The following is a 24,256-nucleotide window of genomic DNA, read 5'->3' as shown; positions in this document are numbered from 1 at the left end:
AACGAGTGACTGTATTGGAGCAAACAGCAACTTAAGTTATTCTACACAGTCCCTGGCACCCTCTGGCTTTACCTATAGGACACTTGCAAATGAACATCTAGCCAGCCAAGACCAGTCAACAAAACAAATCATCAGCTAACTCAGTGTTTCTCAAACTTTTTCTGCCATTCTTCACTTCAGAGGTAGGAAAGGGTTACAAGCCCAACCTGTCCACAATCACCCCAACAAAATGTTAAAGATCCCATGTTATAAACTTTAGTTAGTGTGTAAGGTTGTTGTTAGAGTATAAATAATCTGTAAAATTCTAAAGCTCAAAGTTCAATGCCAAGCGAGATATTTTATTTAACAGAATTCACCTACAGAAAACGACCCGTTTGGACTACAGCCCTGCAGTAATGATGTCACTTAAACAGTTTTTTGACTAACCTCCACCCACATGAATTCACAAAAAGGGGGCGTGGTCTTGTTGCGCATCTGTCGGAGAAGAGTATGAGCTGTGTTTGTGTTTGTCGCCATGTCGTCGAAATGCTGTTATTTTCATCTCTGAGTCCAATCATCTTTGTTTGGGCTTCCCAGTGACACTGTACTTGGAGATTAATGGTTACAATTTATGTTTAACTCTGTTCCCGAAAATTATAATCCACATGTAAAACTATGTGCAGCACATTTTGCTGAGGACATCTTCCTCAATCTCAATCAGTTTAATGCCGGATTCGCACAAAGATTATTCTTGAAAGATGGCGCAGTTCCCTCTCTGTCTGGACAAGGCGTTGTTTATGGACCACAACAGGTAAGTGTATTTTATTATTTAAGTTGGTGCGTTTAACAGTTTCTGTAACTTATTACACAAAGGGCAACACTGTTTAGCTTTGTTAACTAGATGTTAGGGCTGTGGAAAAAAACGAAAGCGATTTTCATGCCCATCTCGTCAGTAAAAACGCTTCTGTGATTATAAGTACATCTTCAGCACATGCTCCTGCCCAATTGCTTCTCAAAACTAGTCCAATCACATTTCCAGGAGGGCCGCGTGCTCTAAGCTGCTGCCGAATCACAACACAGGAACCGCTGGCCCAATCAGAACTCGTTACGTATTTCTGAAGGCGGGGCTTCATAGAACAAGGAAGTCATCAGCCCGTTTTTATGACAGTGAAAACAACGGTATACAGATAAGTGAATTGTGTGAGAAATAGTGTTTTTTTACACGTGAAATATGAACTTTTAAAAAGAGTGCAATTATATTATCACTTTGCATGAAATAAGACTCAAAAGTAGTAAAAAATAAAAAATTGTGTTTGCATTTAGCTGCTGATAACATCAAATTCAGAAACTGAGAAAATACAAGTGTGGACTAACGTTAACTTTAGTTGTGCTTTGATTCATTTTGTCACTTTGCAAACTCCATGCAAAAATAAAATAAATAATAATAATAATCTCAAATTGAACCGGAGATGGTAAATTCCTAATAATGTTTTTCTTTTTTTTTCTTTTTTAGGTATTTTATTAAGATACATACCTAAAATACGTTGCACATAAGGCTCACATTTAAATGTGTCTTTGTATTGTTTTGAGTGTATGGTCAATAAATAAAGGAATTAAAAAGATGGGCACAAAACCTGTTAATCATGTCTCTATTCCCCACACTTTGAGAAACGCTGAGCTAACTTAACAGGTACAACCATTTGGTCAGGATTTTTCTTTTCTTTTTTTTCTTTTTTTTTTGGCTGGTGTCAAAAAACAATGAAAAATAGTTGTCTGGCTGCCTTTCAGTGTCCTTTTCATCTTTCCGTTGGCTTTCTCCAACCATTCATCCCAGCGACTGCACAAAATAGTGAACAAACTTGGTAGAGAAAGGCGGGTTGGGTAATACCAATATAATGTTATATTAATACCAATATAATGTTATATTAGCTGGGTCAGATTTTTGGGGGGGTCATGACCCCAACATCCGTGCAAATTACGTGCATGTTCTGAATGGAGGAGTGTCGCTGATGATCTTCACACACTGATCACAGAACAAATCAAACTCTTTCTTCAGTGTTTCTTCATCAGTTGTTTTGTATTGTATTGTATTGTAAGTTCTTTGATCTTTTCACAGAGAGTGTTTTCATGTTATGTTCTCAGAGTATCAGTCTTCTTCTTCAGGTCTCGCTGCTAAAGAATCTAATTTAATTTCCTCTTTTTTTCTCTCACAATGTTTTTCTGAAGATCTTTGATTTTGATTTCAAATGATGTTTTCCACTGAATCAGTATATCTTTATCTCTGTCTTTCTCAAAGTATTCTGACAATGATTGTTCCACTTCTTCACTTGTCTTCTTCAGTTCTCTGTGAAGATCCGTTTCTTTAATCTCATGAATTTCTTCATTTTCTATTTGGTTGTGTAGTTTGTTCTCAGTTTCCAGCATGGTTCTGTGAAGACTACAGGACCACTTCCTGTATTCTGTCTCCAGTTTCCTGTGAGCTGAAATCTCCAGAGCTTATCTTGAGCTGAACACAAATCGTTCCTTCAGTAAAGCCTCCCAGAGATCTTTAATACGATCTTTTAGACGTGTTAGCATCATTCCATGTGATTTTGAGGCATGAGATATAATAGTCTTCTTCAGTTCTTGAATGTTCTCACAGTAGCACGGGTTTGGTGGAGCCATAGGTGGGTTTCCCTCCCAGAGCTGAGAGAAATACTTAACATCTTTCTGAACATCAAATCTAATGACATCACTGAAACGTTCAACAACACAGACTTCCTCTTTAGCAGCGAGTTTAGTCATCTCATCCAGTGTCTCCTGCAGACGTCTCCTTCTCTCCATGTTTTTCTCTACAGCTGTGACGTCTGAGACGTTCTGATGCACAAACACACAGCTGGGATTTAGTCGGACCTTCTTCATCCTCAGGAAGGCCTGAACAACAATCTGAAGAATGCCCTGCATCTCACTTGGGTTTTCTCCAAAGATGTTGGTCAAGGTCAGATTTCCAAGACCAACAACAAATGTGACCAGTTCATTGTCATGCTGTCTTAATGATCTTCCAAACAGTTCTAGAGCTCGAAGACCCTCAGTATTCACAACTAGAATATAATCAAACCTCATCTGTGTTTTCATCTCACTGGAGACTCTGATCAGCTGCATGAAAGCTCCTCTGGTTGTTCTTCCAGCACTGACGGCAGACTGAAGTCCAAACATGGCATTCAGCATTGTGGATTTCCCAGAGCCTTGAAGCCCTAAAACTGACAGCACAAAGACTTTCTGGTCTCCCAGTTTCTGGATGAGTTGATCTAGAACAGCAGAGATCCAGATCACAGGAACATGAGCAGCATCTCCATCCATCAGCTCCAGTGGAGATCCGGAGATCATCATCTCTGCTGCGAGACTCGGGAGAGAAGAGAAGTCTTTCAGGTCTTTCTTGTTCTTCTTTACAAATGAACATGATTCATAGATCTGACTGATCTCCCTCATGATGTGCTCCACACCAAAGACTGCAGCTTGAAGATCCTTAGATATTCTCTTAAGATTTGTTTGTGCAACCCAGAGTTGTTTATATTTATCATGATTCTCTTTCAGTTCTAAGACTGTTGACCATGTTTCATCATACTTGTAACATAGAGCAGAAAGAGCAACTGATGTATATTCATCCAGGAGGATTCTGAGCCATTGAAGGAAAAACGTTTTATGGTCAGTATTTGAGTTAATTTCTTTAATAAAGAGCTTCATAAACTCACTAATGTCAGATTTATGCTGTTGCTCTCGTATCATCATCTCTGTTTGTTTTCTACGGACGTCCATTTCTGTCTCATCTCCTCGAGGTTGATGTAGTTCTCTGTTCTTCTGACTCCACTGATGCCACAGTTTCCCCTGATGAGGCAGAAATAATTCTTTGATTTCTGTCAGATCTTTTTTCTCCAGTAAACTCATCATCTGCTGTGCTGCTTCTCTTCCTCTCCTGCAGTCTTCATCTTCATCCTCATCTACTCTGATGTCTGAGAGTTTGGACAGATCTTCAAGTCTGAAAGTGGAAGATGTTTCTGAAAGACAATCATTTATAGCTCTTCTGAGTTCTTCAGATACTTCCGACTGATTTCTGTCTTTCAGACCGATCATGTATTTTCCTTTCTTTATCTCAGTTACAGAAGATTGATCCTCAGTAAAGAGACAAATGAGTGGCTTTCTATCCTTGTACAGGTTTTGTATCGTTGCTGCACTTCTATCACTCCTGTCATGTCGTGGCAGAAGAACAACATTGACTGAGCTCATGTCTGTGAGGATCTCCAGCTGTTTCTCATGATCTCCTGCATCACCGTGTAGATTACAGAACGCTACACACTCAGTGAATTTATCTGTGTCTCTTCCAGATGGACAGAACCAGGAGATCTCCACCACTCCATCCATCAGGACTCTGGATCTGCTGCTGCCGGGACAGTTCCTGTGGAAGAACGTATTGTGAAACTCATTGATCAGACGGTTCATCAGCTGAGACTTTGATGAAGACACAGAGCCAAACCTGAAGAAAAACACCATTGGAGTCTCTGCCTTGTAGATAGGCTTGTTGGTGTTGCTGATCTTCCAGCTCTTGTGGATTTGTCTGAATGTCCAGAGAGGAAACTCAATCTGTCATGTGTCTGGATCAGGAACAAGCAGAGGAAGAGCGAACTGACACTGGGACAGTTTAGTGACAATCAGCTGCTTCAGGAGAACATCAGCATGATGAAACACAGCCATCTGGACATCCATCGGGTGAATGAGATCAGACTGACTGGTTTCTTCATAAGACAAGAAAAGTTCATTGCAAATATCACCCTCATCTTCAGGTGATTGATATTGTCTTTGCTGTATGAGATTGTGTCTCTTGGATTCCCTAACATGAATGTTTCTCACTCCGTAGTTCTTCATCAGTAGTTTCTGTAGGAACGTCTGAATCAGCTCTTCTTCAGCACAAGACTCATGAGACTTTAATGAATGTTCAGTTATCTGAAGAACATCTGCAGCTCTCAGTTTATTGTGCTGCCTATCTTCAAGATGAAGTCTGTGAAATAGATTCTGTATTTTTTCTGCTGGTTCAATGTCCTTGTTTTCTCCCTGTGTAAAAACAATAATAAAAAAAAAAAACATAAGTACAATTATTTTTATAGTCTTGTCATGTCATCTGCCCTTACTTACATATTAAAATGATTTAATCATGAATATATTATAATAAATATCTGAATTTATTAATGCAATAATTAAATATGAATATAATCATAAATATAATAAAGAGGAAATGCTTTGGCAAATCTATGTGTATAATAATAATCAAGGCCTCTTCTTTTGAGCTCAATCATAATATATTGTTCAGTTCATTTCTGCATTACTGTCTCCACAAATATATATTTTATTTATCAAACTTATTACTGACATGAGGTGACATTATGCTGAATTAAAGAAAAGTGTAGTGAATGTTTTGTAGAATCTAAAATACATGAAAATTCTTATTCAGATAACAATATTTCAGATGAATAACGAATAATTGGCAAACTGAACTAGAGATGTTGAAGTTGAGATGTCTAAACATTAATATGTTCTCTTCATGTTTCTCACCTGTAGTAAACGATCAGTTTCAGAACAGATCTTCTTCTTATTCTCCTCTTCCTCTCTTTCATACTCTTCTCTCCATTCCACTCGTCTTCTCTTCAGTTCTTCTTCATGCTGTTCTTCAAGAGTCTTCTGTTCATCTTCTCTTATCTTCCTTTCTTCTTTCAGTCTCTTCTCTGAATCCTCTACTTGTTCTCGTCTCTCTCTTTCTATTCTCTCTTTCTCTCTGATTATTCTCTCCATTTCAATCTTCAGTCTCTGAATTTCTTCATCACAAATCTGTTTATCTCGCTCTACTCTTTTCTCAACTTCTTTTGCTCTTTGTCTCTCTTCTTCTTTCTGTTTCTCCCATTCCTCTCGTTCTCTCTTCATCTCCTCTTTCATCACTCTCTCTTTCTCCTTTATTTGTGTTTTATATCGTTCTTCTCTCTCTATAAATTCTTCTTCTCTCCTCTTTACCTCTTTGTCATGATTCCGTTGTTCTTCCTCCATCTTCAACTTCATCATCTGTTTCTCTTCTTTATGATTGTTCATCAGTTCTTCTTTTTCTCTTCTAACTTGCTCCACTTTCTCCATCATTATGTTCTTCTGTTTGTCTTGTATTTCTCTCTCAATCTCTCTGAACATCTTACATGAGTAGTAACTCCCTCCATTCTCTTTCAGCATGTCGTCTATCTTCTGCAGTAGATCAGTCACCTGTGTTCGGTCTCCAGTCTCTTTGTTATTGAATACATGGTATCTGTTTCCACATGCTTCAATCAGATGATTCAAATCAGATCCAGGTTTTTCCAGAAACTGATCAATGGTTTTGTTGTCCAGATCATCTCCTCTGGTGAAGAGCACCATGGTGAACATTAAAGAGTTTTCTCCAAACGTCTCCTGGATGATCTCCACAGCTGTTGCTTCTTCTTTAGTGAATCGTTGTCCTAAATTGAGCACGATGATGAACACATGTGGTCCAGGCAGGATCATGGAGATGCTGTTGCTGATTTCTCTCTGTCTTTCTTCATTACTGAGTTCTGTATCAAACAGTCCCGGAGTGTCGATCACAGTAATTTGTCTGCCCTTGATTTCAGCTGTTTCTTTCTGACACTCTTTAGTAATCGATACTTGGGATGCTTCTGCTGTAAATGCTTTTCTTCCTAAGATGGTGTTTCCAGATGCACTTTTTCCGACTCCAGTTTTTCCCAGCAGCACAATCCTCAGATCATTTTCTCTCTCTGCTGAACCTGTAACAGACGAAATGCATTAGTTTTACAGCCTAAAGTTATTTTTCCAGACAAAATTTGATTCTGTAACATAAAAGAAGTGTTCCTGTAGCTCAACTGATAGAGCATTGCAATAGCAAGCAAGCAAGCGCAAGGTTTGGGATTTGATTCCCCCGGGAACACATGATAGGTAAAAATTGATAGCCTGAACACACTGTAAGTCGCTTTGGATAAAAGCGTCTGCTAAATGCATAAATTTAATTTAATTTAATTTTAATTTAAAAGAGGACTGTTATCTGCTACTCTATAATTCACACAGTTCATAGACACATCAGTGTGTTTTTCTACATTTTCATCAGTTGCTCTGTCAAATTCATATCTGCACAGTTTAAAATTTAAATTTTAGTGCAAATATTTCAGAGGAAATATGCAGCAGTATGAATGAGATTCACTATGAGCTGCATGTTTAATATGGATCATTTCAGAGATTTACATCTTTGAAAATGAATTATTTTGTAGTATTTCATGAATTTATTTTAACAACACAAATGATTCAGATTGTAAAATTGCAGTAAAATGTTTAGCTTCATTGCTCCAGTAGTAGTTAATTGACAGGCCAAAATTATCAGATTGACTTTTGTAATAGTCATCATTTCCTGAACACTAAACACTGAGCTTTGACTTTGGAATTTTTAAATGGATATTTGAATTTTCAGACTTTAGAATGTTGAATTTTGCAGTTATTTTGTCTAAAATACAAATGTATAAAGCTCTAATCAAACTCTACCGCAATTAAAAATAAAATAAAATAAAATAAAATTAAATTAAATTAAATTAAATTAAATTAAATTAAATTAAATTAAATTAAATTAAATTAAATTAAATTAAAACATGCTCTGTAGTTCAAGGCCCAAACTGATGTACTGCTCATTACCTTGTGACGGTAAATGTGTTTCTAGTGACTGAATTTTCTTTTTCATCTCTTCAAATTTCAGCAGTTTTTCCATCTGTGCCTCCATCAATGTCTCTGTGGAGAAAGAGACACCCCTATTTTCCTAAACCATCTGCTCCAGTTTCTCCATCAACACAGACACTTGTGTGTTCAGGCCGATGAAAAAATCCTCCAAATCTCTCAATGACAGACTGTGTTTCTTCATTTAATTCTTCTGTCTGATGCTCTGAATCCTGCTTTATGAGGATCATGATGTGTTTGTTGATTCTTGAGCTGAAGATCCTCTGGATCTCCTCTATTTCTGCTTTGTCTTCATTATTAAGTGGAGCATCAGGAATGATGAGGATGAACACATGAACTCCAGGATGACAGAGAGACACACAGCGGTGAGTCTGACGCATCACTTCCTCCTCTGAGAGACGGATCAGAGCTGGAAGATCTATTACATGAAGCTCCACGTCTGATCTTCTGTCTGTCTGATGCAGGATCAGATCTGATATGAAGGATTTCAATGTCCTGTCACTCCCGCAGACAACCAGATTCAGCTTTTTACACTCTGTAACTGAGAACAGAAGAAAATAAAAATGTAATGTACCTACACAAACGTCATGTATCATCACACAATATCATCCATTGTGAAATACTGTGAACCTTCAGCGCAATCCAGACACAGTCCATCATTCATCTTCACAATGTCCTCAAACATCTGCAGAAGATCATCAGGAGAGCTGCTCCTCTGAAGAATGAAGTGTCTATTTCCACATTTCTGAATGATGTTCTGTAGGATGTCACTGGTTTCTGTGGGCTCTTGTGTTGTGAGCACCATGGTGTGTTGATAAACCCACTCAGAGAAAGATCCCAGCACCTTCTCCACACGCTCCTGATCTTCTGCTGAACACGGCTCATGTTTGAGGAGCAGAACGATCCCATGAGGTCCTGGATCAGACAGAAACACTCACTCTCTCACTGTCTGTGTGATCTGATGATCTGAGATGTTCGTCTGGAGAAGCTGAGGACTGGTGATGACCATCACATCTCTGTCCTTCAGTCTTCCTCTGACTCTCTCAACAACATCTGGAGGAGCTTCACTGTCAAACGCAGCTCATCCTAAGATGAAGTTCCCCACCAGACTGTTTTCTGACATGTTCGAACCCAGAACAACAATCCTCACTGCAAACAGTCAAATCAGACATTCAGTGTCCACAATCCTCACATCATACAGTAACACATGTGATATGGAACAAGTTATGATGCCAGGATCTTGATCTTAATCCAGCATCACAGATCAAAATAACCAGAATCCAGCAGCAGAAGATACATTTAATAATTTGTGTTTTGATGGAGATAAATTGTCCATAATTTCACTTACTCAGAGGAGGATCATCTTTGCTCTGTTTTCTCCTACGAGGAGGATTGTGGATGAAAACCACTGTATGAAACAAAAGACCTTCATTACCTAACAGAAAACATCTTTGAACAAATTATTAAAACTGCAAAACTGGTCTAAGGGACAGTCTGGGATGCTTAGAAGTGACATCAGAATAAATATGTTTAAAATTTGTTGAGATGAAAATAATTTTGATCATTTTAATTAAATATGCAAATGTGTTTGTTTATGTTTGTGTTTAATTCCACGCCAGCTTCTCTGGCTATTTTCATGGTGAGAAAAACTTAAAAGTTATATTAGGTTTTAAAAATTGATTTTTGCTAAAAACTCACTTCAAAAGAGTTAACTGATTTAAAAAAAGTTCACTGCTTCTGAATGTAAATAAAGTGCTCCAAGAAATTAAATTTTTATTGACAGAATTGAATGAAGATGTTCTTTTAGAATAATTTTGATTTTTACCTGTGGTTTCAGAGGTTGACATGTTGATATTCTGGTCTCTTTCTTTAGTCTTCAGACTCTTGATGTATGTCTGTTCATCATCCTGTAAGAGATGTTAGTGATTTTCAAACAGTATCACAGTCTCTGTTCATTCGTCCATCACTGTTCTGTAGCTTTTCTGCCTTCTGTTTGTCGTTCAGTTTTCTGTGTAACTAAAGTAGCTTGAATCATGAAATTGTTGCTGTGAATCACTGAACAAACACACTCTGATAACACTCATGTGATAGAAATAAGACACATTCTGGATTACTTAAAACAGATTGAACTCAATTATCCAAATGACTGAAAGAATGCCATTACATTTAAATGTATTAAATTATTGTACTTTTGCATTGACACTATTTTCCCGTTTAATTCTGTAAAGCAGCTTCGACACTATATAAATGAAGTTGAATCGATGTGAAATGTTGAATCACATGATATGGAACTTTTATCTCTACATTCAGAGTTTATGTAGCAGTTCTGCATGATTCTGCTCCAGCATCAAGTCAAGTGAACATAAACCAAAAACACTTCAAAGAGACAATGTTCCTGCTTCTAAACACTGAACACATTTTGTTTTACACAGATTTACTTTAGTTCTGTGACAGAAGATGAAAGTGAAACTGCTGCTCATGCAGTTATTACATTCATAAATGAACTAGTCATTATTTAATGTTGCACCTCACAATTTAGTTTCATATCACAAACTTTAAGAGAGTATATGATACCTGTATTTTGAGGGTTCATCATGTAGACGTTTCTTTCCATGTTGCTACAATGGAACCAGGAAGAAGTTTGTAGGATTTCACTTTACAACGAAATCTAACCTGTTCCTGTCTTCCGGGTCTGATAACAAGTGCAGGTCAAAGTACAAGCTTGAGACTAAATGACAAAAACAACAGCTAACCATAAATATACTCAATGACAAAAACAGCTGGATGAAAATCAATCTATTCGAAACATCCCACATGGAAAAAAACCTATATAAACATATATGTTTCAATATAGGTTTTGATATAGGTTTTTAATATATGTGACATATATAAAATTGGCTGTTTTCCTATATTATATGTACATATATGCACACATATATGTAAACATTTATACACATATGTACATATATGCACACATATATTTACACATATATATGTGCATACATTTACCTATAATTATCACAATACCATGAATGCAAGTATGGTGGTGAAATGTATATGTGTATGTAGTGAAATGCTTTTGTGCAAACTCTGCAACATGACAGTATCACAAGTACTGAATATGTTTGCAACAAATATACAGTATTAAAAATATACACAGTACACATAAGGGCTCAATACAGGTAGAAAAAGAAACAATAGTGCAATGTTATACTGTACATACAGAGAGCACAAAATGAAAAAATAATAATAAACAACAATCACTATATACTGTAGATATACCTTTGCAATGCAGTACGGTATGAATTAGTGCAAACAGAATGTCAGGGTGAAGAATAATAGTGAGTCAGAGTCCAGTCAGCGTAACTGATAGAGTGCAGTGCATATGATGAGGCTGCTGATGTGTGTGTGTGTGTGTGTGGTGTTACTGGTACAAGTTCAGTTCAGTCTGATTGCCTGTGTAAGGAACTTGTCTTGCAGTCTGCTGGTACTGCCTGATGGTAACAGTGGTATTTGTTCGTTATCTGGCTCGGCTCGATGTTCATCTTCAGTTCTCTCTTCACAGCAGTTCAGTCAGTGTACTGTTTGAGTAAATGAATTACTCCGAGATATTGGTTTGTTTAAACTCAGAGGGAGTGTCAGCCACATTAAAAAAAGCTTAAGCTTAAGTCATTTGTGGATGAATGGTTACTCGAGACGCAAACCATTTCAAACAATTCAGTTTGATTTGGTGAACTGGTTCAAGAAGATCCGGTTTCATCGAGTGATTCGTTCATGAACCGGATATCATACACTGCAGTGAACGCTCTCACAACAGACATGGAAGAGAAGACATGCTGAATAAAATCATAGTTTTTGCTATTTTTGGACCAAAATGTATTTTCGATGCTTCAACAAATTCTAACTGACCATCTGATGTCACACGGATTACTTTGATGATGTTTTTCAAAGATAAATGGAGGTCTTATGGGTTTGGAACAACATGAGGGTGAGTTATTAATGACATTATTTTGATTTTTGGGTGTACTAACCCTTTAAAGGGTTAGTTCACCCAGATAGCAAATTTATGTAATTAATAACTTACCCTTATGTTGTTTCAATCTTCAATCGAAGGGAGATACATGATATTTGTTGTGGTTACTGAGGTTTTATTACACGTGACATGGTTGAGCGACATGTTACTATGGTAAAAACATGGTAAATGCATGACTTTTACATGACCTCTTTCCACCACAGGCGAATTTTAAACTAATATCACAATGAAAACTAACTTTATAATGCTGGCGGAGTCCGACTGAATGATCTGAACGTCAAACAGGTTAAAGAGGACAAAACAGCATCCAGTATCGATTTGGAAAAAAAACGATCTACTACTTTATGAGACGGGTGAAAACCCTACCTGTACATGTCTCGAAGTCATCTAAAATCTATATCTTTTTAGCAAAACATTTCGAACATCTGGGAGAGTTTAATAATAATAATTCCTTACATTTATATAGCGCTTTTTCTAGACACTCAAAGCGCTTACATAGTCAGGGGGTATCGCCTCATCCCCCACCAATGTGCAGCATCCACCTGGATGATGCGACGGCAGCCATAGTGCACCAGAACACCCACCACACACCAGCTTACTGGTGGAGAGGAGACAGAGTGATGAAGCCAATCAGCAGGTATGGGGATTGTTAGGAGGCCATGATGGTCAGGGGCCTATGGGTGAATTTAGCCAGGATGCCGAGGTCACACCTCTACTCTTTTTGAAAGACATCCTGAGATTTTTACTGACAACAGAGTGTCAGGACCTCGGTTTAACGTCTCATCCGAAGGACGGTGCTTGTTGACAGTATAGTGTCCCCATCACTACACTGGGGCACTAGGACCCATACAGACCTCAGGGTGAGCACCCCCTGCTGGCCTCACTAGCACCTCTTCCAGCAGCAACCTAGTTTTCTCAGGAGGTCTCCCATCCAGGTACTGACCAGGATCAGCCCTGCTTTGCTGCAGTGTGAAACCGGTCTTGGGCTCCAGGGTGATATGGCTGCTGGGATAAAAACACAAACAGTTCAAAACGCAAATCGCAAACATGTTAAAATAAACCCACAATGCATTTAGGCGAAAATTTATGTATCATATCTCCTATTGCCAATAGACCCCCTAAAAGTTAGTAAACATTGCAACGTCTCCGGATGGGCGGGGCTTAGCTGGAGGCAAAAAGAGGCGTGGATGCAATGTTGACAAGCGTAAACTAGCACGTTTTAGGAGGGATTTATTAAACATGGATGCAGAAGAAGGTTCGGAACTGTCCAAATATGTACAGTCACTGTACAAGTTGAAATACAATCTTGAAAATAAACACATTACATTATACGCCATTAATTGCAATGCCGTATGGTTTTAATTTATCATAGCTGTCCATATGCCAGAGTGCATTTGGGAAAAACCAGCGATAACCTTGCATTTGTTCACTGGTTGTCATTTCATGATGGACAAAAGCGAATATCCTACATCACACAAATTGGACAAATTTTTATTCTAAAAAGAACTAGCCGCTTGCAAATTCTCTTTACGGTTTGTATGCTAATTATTATTCTGTTATAATTAACTTAAGTTGATAGTATTTATTTGTTACTGAAAGAAAGTCTAAAATATAGCTTGACTAAGTGATCCAACTCAACAATGTACAATGTAAATGTATTTTTTTTTTTTTTTTTTTTACAGTTTTTGCAAATACATTTTGCAGTCTTTTAACTTTTTTTTATTACAGAAACCATGTATTAAAATTACAACAATAAACTTTTTATTGAAATATGTAACATAAATTAACAATGAAAATCTGTATCAACAGAATACACTAAATATCTGTTTTTAACAGATTTTAAATGACAATTTTAAAAACAAGTAACCGTTAAAATAAAGTTTTATTTTTAATAATCTGCTGGCTGGATGCGTGGGATTTCCCACTTTCTGGTCAATGTATCCCTTCCTCTGCTTAATTATTTTTATCCCCTCCTCAAAGCGATCAGTACTGCTACACTAGTGGCGAGACAGATCACAAAACCTATCACGGATCCGTGGTATGATTACAGTTTTTGCCCATTGCTTGAACACTATAGACCCATGCTTAGACTAAAGTAGCACAACTTGAAGCTTTTGTTACCATACCTCAAAAACATGTACCCTTACCTTAAACAAAAGCGCTGCTTTGCACTCTAGTTGCAATTCTGCAACACACTTACTCCTTTATGCAACACACTTGGTCCTGCATACTATACTCTATTTCATACATAAGACACTTCGTTCAAAAATGAAAACTCAGGGTGCCGTTTGGAAAACACATGTATCGAAAATACAAAACACATTGGGTAATTTTGACCACTCAAATACACAACTGAAGACACTTACTTGCAAAACTGAACACCAATCAGCCAGCTACAAAAATCCCTCAGTTTACCCATTTCAAGAACTTTGCAGGCATGGATGGAGGGAGAGCAAGAGGAGGAGGAGGAGGATGAGGAGGAGGAGGAGGAAGATGAGGAGGATGAAGAGGAAGATGAGGAGGAGGAAGATGAGGAGGAAGATGAAGAGGAGGAGGATGAAGAGGCCATGCACAGACCCCTATTTCTGATGATATAAGAGCAACTTTGGTGGACCATGTCATCAACCATGGCATGACTGTGAGGGAAGATGGGCAGAGAGTCCACCCACATGCTGCATGTCTCTTCTGCAGGCAATAGAACAGACCTGTGACAACATTCAGGTGACAGAAATCCATGGATGGTTTCGACATGCAAGGTGATATTTTCCCCGGTGCCTAGCGGGAGAAGACATTGCTTGCGATGTCGTTGAGGCCAACAGACGGCGGGATCCATGAGCCCACAAATGCACAATTGCCATCATTTTCTGTGTTTACAGTATAGTGTTTTATGTATGTATGTATGTATATATATATATATATATATATATATATATATATTTTTTTTTTTTTTTTTTTTTTGCTTTATCTGAATTCATGTTACTGCAATGTACAGTGCTACAATGTTCAATATTGACCAGGCCTATTTGCTTTTTTGGTTGTTTGAAAATATGCCTCCTGAAAATATGCCTTCTGAATAAACAGTGATAATCAAAGACAGTGTTTTATATAAAGTAGACTAGTGTGCTCCCCCTGATCATTCAAGCGATTAGATTAACGGATGTGTATTATTATATCGAGCTACCATGTTTGTGCAGCTGCATTGTGGCACAAACACTCATATAAACAGTAGCTTTGAAGATCGCGTGCACAGAGGAACACAGAAACTAGTTGTCAGCGCTGTCCTGTGATTTATCACTAAAGTAGCTTAGAATCACAAAACTTATTATAGCATGTTTGTGTGCAGCGCACATGAAGCACAAACGCGTGCACAGAGAGCAGGTCGATGATTTAAAAAAAAAATATATATATATATATATATATATATATATATATATATACATGTATATATATATATATATATATATATATATATATATTAGAGCACGACCGATATATCGGCCGGCCGATATTATCGGCCGATTTGAGCTTACTGCATTCAAATCGGCATCGTCGTTTATAACGGTCGATGAAACATGAGAAACATGAGATATTCTAAATATATCTGCATTGTTTCCCACATAATGACCGCGTAACTGTGGCAGGGGAGAACGTGTAATCAGTCAATGATTAGAAGTTATGAAGTTATGTACAAATAACGATTTACAAAAACTGCATTCTTCCATCTTAGAAACATTGCCAAGCTACGAAACATGTTATATGTTTCTGATGCAGAAAAGCTAGTTCATGCATTCATGACCTCTAGACTGGACTATTGTTATGCACTTCTAGGTGGTTGTCCTGCTTCGTCAATAAACAAGCTACAGGTAGTCCAAAATGCAGCAGCTAGAGTCCTTACCAGGTCAAGAAAATATGATCATATTACCCCAATTTTACAGTCTCTGCACTGGCTACATATTAAGTTCCTTATCAGTTACAAATTATCATTACTTACCTATAAGGCCCTAAATGGTTTAGCTCCTGCGTACCTAACTAGCCTTCTACCACTTTACAACCAATCACGCACCCTAAGGTCAAAAAACGCTGGACTTTTGGTCGTTCCTAGAATAGCAAAGTCCACTAAAGGAGGTAGAGCTTTCTCACATTTGGCTCCCAAACTCTGGAATAGCCTTCCTGATAATGTTCGGGGTTCAGACACACTCTCTCTGTTTAAATCTAGATTAAAAACACATCTCTTTCGCCAAGCATTCAAATAATGTATCTTTTTAATTGTGAGTGTAGTTGCATCTGATCAAAGGTACATTTTTATTCATTAGCTTGGGTTAAACTAATTTTACTTTGTTGGATCAGCAGCTATGCTAATGATGTCTGTATTTTGTTTCTATGTTTCGCCACGGGATTCACATCCTGTGGTAACTAGGATTTACACAAGCTCCAGTCTGGATCCAGAAAACCTGAGAAGAGATGATGCTGACCCCTCAGAGGACCCCAGATGATGCTAACCCTGAATCAACAAACAGAACTAACAATTATTAATATTGATAGTTCATCGTCTAGCTGACTACGTCTTGTATTATTATTATTATTTCTTCTAAAATCCTGTCAAATGTGCACAAACTACTAGCTACTACTAAATATTGTAGAAACATAATTTTCTGTAAAGTTGCTTTGTAACGATTTGTTTTGTAAAAAGTGCTATACAAATAAACTTGAATTGAATTGAATTGAATGTACAGAGTGCATTAACTTGTTTGAAGGTGGTTCTTCTCAAAATTGACAGTGGTGTGTTCATGACACTAACGTTAACCATTCAACTTCGAATTGATTCCGTAATCTTCCGGTAACAGTAGGCTAACTTTACGTTCGTCAGCGCATGACGATGTTTTGATTCAGACTGCACAAAGAGAAGAGGAGAAGATATACAGGTCCGTTGTGAATGTGTCTGTGAGAGCTAATATAGTGTAGCTACAATAACTACAGTAGGTGTGTCAGAAATGATTAAACCAGAGGGGACATGTAAATAAATGTGAGCTGAACACACGCTTTTTTCTTTCTTTTTTTTACAGATTGTTTCAAAGCAGCTTTACAGACATAACAGGAAAATGTTGTAATAATATGGTTAAATAGAAGTAGGTAATAGGTCATACATATATATATATATATATATTTCTCATTTTTGCACTATGTAGGAGATCCCTGTTTATTATAATTCTAATTCTAATGATGACATGAGTTATGATACATGGTGACATTATTAATACACATGCTTATTCTTTCTCTGTCTCTCTTTCTGCCCTACAGATGGCTGAAAAAGGTGAATGCCGTAGAAGCAAAGTGTGAGACTACTTCTGCAAATACTTTATCTTTAGTATTATAATTTATTTATAGTACACACACAGACTGTTAAAACCAGCATCAACTGGAAGAAAGTAAAAGTGTTAAATGTTTAAAATCAGATTTTGAGTATTAAAAAATATATACTTTTGATGTGCAATTGTTTAGTCACTGAGACTGTAATCTAAGGCTTTTTTTTAAACATAAATCCCTTCTGGAAAATGGTTTATACAGCCCACTTACAGAACAGGCAGATATTTTGCTATTGAATGTTGTGTAAGTGCAGTTTATAGGAAATGGGTATAATATCCAGTTTATTTTCAAAATCGGCTCTTTTCGAGTTAATATCGGCATCGGCCACCAAAAATCCATATCGGTCGGGCTCTAATATATATCTTTATTTAAATTTAGAAATTGCGCACACTCAAAGTGTCATTTTATGATGATTTCTATTAATCGCACAGCCCTAGAATGAACTGACAATGAACCGAAAATAACTCGGGCTGGCACCACTCAGCAAAACGGCAAAACAAGTTCCAGCCAGAGTTAGGCAGCGAGTAGACAGTTAGAAGAGCAAGCAGTCAGGAGGGAACATGTTGACAGCCATTTATGTTGACCTTGTTGACAGCCATTTATGCATGTTTGAATTTGTTGTTCTGTAGCATATGCAGCAAAAATATTAATCAGTGAGCTCGTGTAGTGGAAGCATAGTTACGGTTTAATATAAATTTTTTGTTATTTAATTATATATATATATTTTATGTTATGACTTAGACATTTTTACATATATTTACAAAATTATTATTTCTTTTAATAGTAATTTGTGGCCCACCTGCAATACCACCGCGGCCCACAGTTTAAAAACCACTGGTAAAGAAGTGTGAAGTCTGAACACTGATTTTTACCACTGCTCCAAAATGTATTCAAGCAACTTTTCGACCCTCAGGTCACATGATTTCTTGGGTGTGCCTAATTGAGGTGATCACCTGTGTCCATTTACAGTTGAATTCACCTTACACTGATATTGTGCCTGATGAAGACCTGAGGGTCAAAACGTTGCTTGAATAAATTCTTCTGGAGCACTAATTTTCAGTGTGCAGACTTCACACTCATATATTTGTCTATATCATTCAGTTGTCTTGCACCTGCGTCCTATCCGGATGTTTGGGATGTGTACACCATTTTTGTATTATGATTCTCTGCAACTATGGTCCCTCAGTGGGAGCCTTTAAGCCTCCCCGGGGACCTGCTACACACCATTGCTCAGGCGAGAGCCCAATCCATCTGTCTCGTAAAGTTTCCATCTGTCTCGTAAAGTAGTCGATCACCCCGTGTTTATGAATAATATTTTTTATTTATTTATTTTTTAATCGATACTGGACGCTGTTTGTCCTATTCAACCTGATTGACATTCAGATCACTCAATCGGACTCTGGCAGCATTATTAAGTTAGCTTTCATTGTGATATTCATTTGAAATTTGCCTGTCATGGAAAGAGATCATGTATAAGATCACGCATTTACAATGTTTTTACCATAGTAACATGTCGTTCAACTATGTCAAGTGTAATAAAACCTAAGTAACCTCAACACATATCATGTATCTCCTGTCCTAACTGTAGTTTTACTTTGGTATTTGTATAAACAACTGTATTTATTGTAGTAGCTGTGTTTATTGAGTACTATTTAGTTAAGTAACAGTAAACACATAATTTGCCATGCTTTTAATACCTTTTTGTAATGTAATTGTAATTCAGAGGGGGTTTTTTTCTTTTCTGTTTTGAAGTTTCTTCATATCACATACATCTCCTACAACAACAAAATTCAGTGTCCACAGTGTCCAGCAGCTCTTTATGAAGTTCTCGCTCTCTTAGTGAACAGTAATTCATAATCATAATTCGTAATTCAGTCACACATATTTTTCTTACTTCATTTCTCGTGTTCATCATGGCATATTTTCAAAGCTCAGAATCAGATTTTGATCAGTTCTGTCAAAAAGCTGCTAGTATTAACAGGGAACACTAAGCTCAATGCTGAAATTGAAGTTATCAGGGAAGCTGAAGTCCTTCACAGGTTCAACACTTCACAGGTAATGCTGAAGACATTTAGTTATAACTGATTCACTTTAATTAATTTATCCTTACTTTGTGTTAATAACCTTTCTTATAGTCCTTCCTTTCAAATATTTTGTTCACAGATAATTTCTAACACACTGTCTAAACATACATGTATTAAAACAACCAACAACAAAATTTTCCTTTTTCTTTATTTCAGTTGAAAAGGAAGACCAAAGGAAGGGAATGCATGTTAGGAGAAAATTCGTTGGCAAGAATGCAATTTAAGTCGCTGTGGATAAAATGTAAATGTAAAATGGAAGGTCTTTCAAACTCTTGTCAAACCCCTTTTGTTTGTGAAGAGGGATGAGTTTGATTAACTTGTGTGTTAACGGAGAAGACCAAAAGCTCGAAAGAACTTTAGTAAATGTTTTTTTACTTTTTTACATACCCCATGACCCCATTAGTACAAGCCCTGTGCAAAGTAGTAGTAATTCATACAATTTTAGCAAATTCATATGATGTTGTACAAGCGTACTCTACATCGTGCTGTCATTGACCATTGCCTCAACTCTCATGCAGACTGTGCCCATTGTAAGTAGTCAGAGTGTTTATATCCTAATGTTTATATTAAGTCCACTGTATTCTTTATTAGCGCTGTCTTAACCTATTCTGACACTACATGGTATCTGTCCACACCTCACAGCCTTTATTACAATGTTGATTTTAATTGAACACATCTGTCTAAAAGCAAGTCTGGAAATGCTGGTTTAACTTGTCATGTGACACATCAGATCTTCAGTTAATTTGGCCAAATTAGATCATTTAATGCTGTTCACACCAAGAATAGTAACTACAATATCTATTTTAGCATCCACACCAGCAGGCGATAAGGTTATGTTTATTATTATACACACTGTAGTGATATTGTTGTCTGCCACTTTAAATGATCAAGCTTTTTAAAGTCAGGTGCATTCTGATTGGCTGTTTTTACTGTTCATCAGCAGGAAAATATATTCCAATGATGTTGTTCATCTGTGTCATTAAATGTTAAATAGTTGTGGTATGGACTCATCCTTGGTGTGAAGAAGTCTTTAAACTGCTTACAGAAATCCTGCTACCATGCTGCATGTATAAAATAATTCAGAACAATATAGCTTGAAGATACAGCTTTCTTTCCTTTCATTGCATTAAACTTAAACACAAGATTCTGCCTTTCTCTGCCTGTTTTTCTTTATCTCATTTACTCTATCCACTCACTTACATATTGTCTTTTGCTCTGTTGTAAGGTAAAAACCGAGCAGATGGTTGCATGATGGCCTTTTTCAGTTTTGTCAACTGAACATCTACTAGTGAAGCTCAGCAAGTTCTTGTCATGATCAGCCCTCTCCAAGTAAGGTTTGTAGAAAATTGTAATCAATATTAATTTAATTCTCTAACCTGAATCTTTTGGTGAATTTACTTAATTACATGTCTTAGTTCATATGTTTAACCAGCAATAGTAATTAAACCTGGTTAATAGACATATTTTTGTTTTACAGCTGGAGAGCAAAAACACAAAGAACATCAGTCCTGTTAGGGATGAGGAATGAACATGGCTCTGCTGAAGCTTTAACATTAGTTTTTGTGCATGTAACTTCTAACACATTAAAAACTGTCTTACAGCATTGCAGAGAACATTTTATTTCATAAGGCATAAGCATCTCTCAGTTTGGCAAGATTTGCACTGAATATTGAATGAATCAGCTCTAACTCACAGAGAGACAAGCTTTTGAGCAGATTTGGGCTAGATTTCACTTCATTTGAACAGAAGTACTATTTCAGCATTACTGGACTCAGAAAGCTGTAAACTGACAATCTTGATCATTGAAGTCCTAACATAAGTTTTTGTGCATATAACTTCTAACACATTAAAAACTGTCTTACAGCATTGCAGAAAACATTTTATTTCATAAGGCATAAGCATCTTTCAGTTTGGCAAGATTTGCACTGAATATTGAATGAATCAGCTCTAACTCACAGAGAGAAAAGCTTTTGAGCAGATTTGGGCTAGATTTCACTTCATTTGAACAGAAGCACTATTTCAACATCACTGGACTCAGAAACCGGTAAACTGACAATCTTGAGCATTTGAAGTCCTAACATAAGTTTTTGTGCATATAACTTCTAACACATTAAAAACTGTCTTACAGCATTGCAGAAAACATTGTTGTTCATAAGGCATAAGCATCTTTCAGTTTGGCAAGATTTGCACTGAATATTGAATGAAACAGCTTTCTCTAATAGAGAGAAAAGCTTTTGAGCAGATTTGGGCTTGATTTCACTTCATTTGAACAGAAACACTATTTCAACATTACTGGACTCAGAAAGCTGTAAACTGACAATCTTGATCATTGAAGTCCTAACATAAGTTTTTGTGTATATAACTTCTAACACATTAAAAACTGTCTTACAGCATTGTAGAAAACATTGTATTTCATAAGGCACAAGCATCTTTCAGTTTGGCAAGATTTGCACTGAATATTGAATGAAACAGCTTTCTCTAATAGAGAGAAAAGCTTTTGAGCAGATTTGGGCTTGATTTCACTTCATTTGAACAGAAACACTATTTCAACATTACTGGACTCAGAAAGCTGTAAACTGACAATCTTGATCATTGAAGTCCTAACATAAGTTTTTGTGCATATAACTTCTAACACATTAAAAACTGTCTTACAGCATTGCAGCAAACATTGTATTTCATATGGCATAAGCATCTTTCAGTTTGGCAAGATTTGCACTGAATACTGAATGAAACAGCTTTCTCTAATAGAGAGAAAAGCTTTTGAGCAGATTTGGGCTTGATTTCACTTCAATTGAACAGAGGCACTATTTCAACATTACTGGACTCAGAAAGCTGTAAACTGACAATCTTGATCATTGAAGTCCTAACATAAGTTTTTTGTGCATATAACTTCTAACACATTAAAAACTGTCTTACAGCATTGCAGAAAACATTGTATTTCATAAGGCATAAGCATGTTTCAGTTTGGCAAGATTTGCACTGAATACTGAATGAAACAGCTTTCTCTAATAGAGAGAAAAGCTTTTGAGCAGATTTGGGCTTGATTTCACTTCATTTGAACAGAGGCACTATTTCAACATTACTGGACTCAGAAAGCTGTAAACTGACAATCTTGATCATTGAAGTCCTAACATAAGTTTTTTGTGCATATAACTTCTAACACATTAAAAACTGTCTTACAGCATTGCAGCAAACATTGTATTTCATATGGCATAAGCATCTTTCAGTTTGGCAAGATTTGCACTGAATACTGAATGAAACAGCTTTCTCTATTAGAGAGACAAGCTTTTGAGCAGATTTGGGCTAGATTTCACTTCATTTGAACAGAGGCACTATTTCAATATTACTGGACACAGAAAGCTGTAAACTGACAATCTTGATCATTGAAGTCCTAACATTAGTTTTTGTGCATATAACTTCTAACACATTAAAAACTGTCTTACAGCATTGCAGAAAACATTGTATTTCATAAGGCATAAGCATGTTTCAGTTTGGCAAGATTTGCACTGAAGTGAATATTTCACTTCATTTGAACAGAGGCACTATTTCAACATTACTGGACTCAGAAAGCTGTAAACTGACAATCTTGATCATTGAAGTCCTAACATAAGTTTTTGTGCATATAACTTCTAACACATTAAAAACTGTCTTACAGCATTGCAGAAAACATTGTATTTCATAAGGCATAAGCATGTTTCAGTTTGGCAAGATTTGCACTGAATACTGAATGAAACAGCTTTCTCTAATAGAGAGAAAAGCTTTTGAGCAGATTTGGGCTTGATTTCACTTCATTTGAACAGAGGCACTATTTCAACATTACTGGACTCAGAAAGCTGTAAACTGACAATCTTGATCATTGAAGTCCTAACATAAGTTTTTGTGCATATAACTTCTAACACATTAAAAACTGTCTTACAGCATTGCAGAAAACATTGTATTTCATAAGGCATAAGCATCTTTCAGTTTGGCAAGATTTGCACTGAATACTGAATGAAACAGCTTTCTCTATTAGAGAGACAAGCTTTTGAGCAGATTTGGGCTAGATTTCACTTCATTTGAACAGAGGCACTATTTCAACATTACTGGACTCAGAAAGCTGTAAACTGACAATCTTGATCATTGAAGTCCTAACATAAGCTTTTGTGCATATAACTTCTAACACATTAAAAACTGTCTTACAGCATTGCAGAAAACATTGTTGTTCATAAGGCATAAGCATCTTTCAGTTTGGCAGGATTTGCACTGAATATTGAATGAAACAGCTTTCTCTAATAGAGAGAAAAGCTTTTGAGCAGATTTGGGCTTGATTTCACTTCATTTGAACAGAGGCACTATTTCAACATTTCTGGACTCAGAATGCTGTAAACTGACAATCTTGATCATTGAAGTCCTAACATAAGTTTCTGTGCATATAACTTCTAACACATTAAAAACTGTCTTACAGCATTGCAGAAAACATTGTATTTCATATGGCATAAGCATGTTTCAGTTTGGCAAGATTTGCACTGAATACTGAATGAAATAGCTTTCTCTAATAGAGAGACAAGCTTTTGAGCAGATTTGGGCTTGATTTTTGAGCAGATTTGGGCTAGATTTCACTTCATTTGAACAGAGGCACTATTTCAACATTTCTGGACTCAGAATGCTGTAAACTGACAATCTTGATCATTGAAGTCCTAACATAAGTTTCTGTGCATATAACTTCTAACACATTAAAAACTGTCTTACAGCATTGCAGAAAACATTGTATTTCATAAGGCATAAGCATCTTTCAGTTTGGCAAGATTTGCACTGAATACTGAATGAAACAGCTTTCTCTATTAGAGAGACAAGCTTTTGAGCAGATTTGGGCTTGATTTCACTTCATTTGAACAGAGGCACTATTTCAACATTACTGGACTCAGAAAGCTGTAAACTGACAATCTTGATCATTGAAGTCCTAACATAAGTTTTTGTGCATATAACTTCTAACACATTAAAAACTGTCTTACAGCATTGTAGAAAACATTGTATTTCATAAGGCATAAGCATCTTTCAG

At 36.6% G+C, this 24,256-nt stretch overlaps 2 pseudogenes; both read right to left on the bottom strand.

The window, feature by feature from the left end:
* Positions 1-384: 384 nt before the first annotated feature.
* On the bottom strand, positions 385-7,814 carry LOC127987505 (interferon-induced very large GTPase 1-like; annotated as a pseudogene).
* On the bottom strand, positions 7,812-10,351 carry LOC127986888 (GTPase IMAP family member 8-like; annotated as a pseudogene).
* Between the last annotated feature and the right edge of the window lie 13,905 nt (positions 10,352-24,256).

Source organism: Carassius gibelio, chromosome B22, assembly GCF_023724105.1.
Source record: "Carassius gibelio isolate Cgi1373 ecotype wild population from Czech Republic chromosome B22, carGib1.2-hapl.c, whole genome shotgun sequence".
Lineage (NCBI taxonomy): Eukaryota > Metazoa > Chordata > Actinopteri > Cypriniformes > Cyprinidae > Carassius > Carassius gibelio.
Note: the sequence above shows the minus strand (reverse complement) of the source record. Positions and strands in the feature narration are given on the sequence as shown.